Source organism: Octodon degus, unplaced genomic scaffold, assembly GCF_000260255.1.
Source record: "Octodon degus isolate 3935 unplaced genomic scaffold, OctDeg1.0 scaffold00125, whole genome shotgun sequence".
NCBI lineage: Eukaryota > Metazoa > Chordata > Mammalia > Rodentia > Octodontidae > Octodon > Octodon degus.
Window position 1 is genome coordinate 5,503,226 of NW_004524701.1, and position 2,045 is coordinate 5,505,270.

General features: G+C 36.0%; 1 pseudogene; it reads right to left on the minus strand.

Moving 5' to 3' along the window:
• LOC101577633 overlaps window positions 1-2,045 on the minus strand; it is a 134,500-nt pseudogene that overhangs the window by 131,327 nt on the left and 1,128 nt on the right.

A 2,045-nucleotide genomic window follows, 5' to 3' on the forward strand; every position in this document is an offset into this window, starting at 1 on the left:
TGCCCACTTTCTACATTACTCTGTTCCCCATTTGGTCCTGGATTTAATCAGTTTTACATGAGCAATTGTGCTTGTAACCTTAATGGTTGACCACAATTTTGTGCCATCTCATGTGCGAGTTCCCATGCATTTCACCTTAGACTCACCTCATTTCATGGTTTTGCTTTATAATAATCCATAGAAAAGGCAGATTCCTGGCCAACCTGCTGGGGTCCCCTTCTGTCCCTCTCTTAGACAGAAGCTTTCTTTCTCCCAGTAAATATATTCTGCTCTTAATCTCCATTTGTTCCTAAATTTTATTCTTAGGTTTTAGAGAACACAAAACCTAAGAATAAAATTTCAGGTATCTTTAAGGTCGAGAATTTCATTTCCCTATATCAGTAGGGATAGCTTGGGGCCACCATATCATAGTTAAAGTTCCAAGAGTCCCATGGATATTCAGAAAACCATCCAGAGAAACTGATGTGCTTGTTCCTAACAATGTTCTAGAGAGAAATAATGCCTCTGTCAGCCCAATCTCATCCATACTGACATCTAATAGCCCAAGGCATTACTGCTATCAGAGCAGTGTGAAAGAAATATCTAAGTTGAATATAGGAAAATTTCCCTTCAGATAGTTATCATTATTTTAGATCCCAGTACCTAAGGTGCTGACTGAACAAAAATGCTCTGCTATCAATTTTATACTAAAACAATATGAATTGTGTCAATGATAGTGAACACATGAATGGGGACTCAACTAGAAGTACCAGTTTAGTATTTTCTTCAGTTCTTGTGGAATTTAAACATGTAGAACAGGTGGTTGGCATACTTTTCCATGACAATTTCTTGATTTCTGGGAAAAATTGAAATGTAGGTCAAAAATTATTAATGTAAACTCTCAGTCATGACAAAAATGGGTTAAAAATTATATGTTTGCTTATTAATATAGAACACTATTCTCAACATTAAAGCATTCTCTAATCTAAGCATAAAATATTTTATGATGCATAGAATACATTTATCAAGCTTTCCTGATACTAGGATCATATATTCTTTCCAGCTCCTGGGTGTTTTCTGAGGTACTCATGAACTCAATGATCTTCCAGGCCTGGTTACTGCTTATGTCAATTTCTTGTAGGTAAATGTCATCTGCCTTTTTCTATGACTCACCTTGAAATTGGAGTGGGAATTCTCTTTGGGTTTTGCTGCCTATGTGTTCCTGTGCCACCAGGCCCCAAGTTCTTGGGAATGTCAGCCTCACCTTCACTTGGGCTATTATTTCCACCCTGTGCTGACTGCCGAACCTACTGCACCCGTGTCACACTTGCTTCATCGTGGCAGAGCCTTTAGGAATTTGTGACTGTGATGGTTTCATATTTTAAGATTTTACTGATTTGCTTTAGTTGTTTTTGTGATGTACAAAAGAACTTGGTACATGTGATGAAGATTCTCAATTCTCTGATAATTTCTGTTTTATTTCTGAATATCTTTTGTGCTAGGCATTCAAAGTAATGGCAGAGTTTCTTATATGAATAAGCTTGCTTGCCAATCCTTTTGGACAAAGAATAGAAAATAAGTTACATTTCTATAAGTTTGAAATTGCTGGGCATTCTTGCTCAGTGATACTGTCTTTGGCTTACAGTTATTGAGATGTTAAATATATTATTATGGGAATAAATTATCTGATATTTTGAGATATTATATCAGGATTTGAACAGTGAGCATTATATAACACTGACTTTTAGAAAACTTTTTCCAGTAGTTATGACTTTAGTGAGAAAAATGAAAATTTTACTTCATTATATAAGGAAATCCAAGTCCAGACATGGTGGCACATGCCTATAATCCCAGCACTAGGGAGGCAGCAATCAGGAGGAATACTACAAGTCCAAGCTGCATAGCGAGAACCTGAAAAAAAAAAAAAAAAAGAAAAAGGAAATCCATGTGCATATCCATGATTCTTACACCTTTCTCTAAGTTTACACAAACCAAGTCCTCTCTAGGAACACAATGATGGAATTCTATTTGTGTAGGGAACAATGATTTCAGGCTTAAGAATTTAT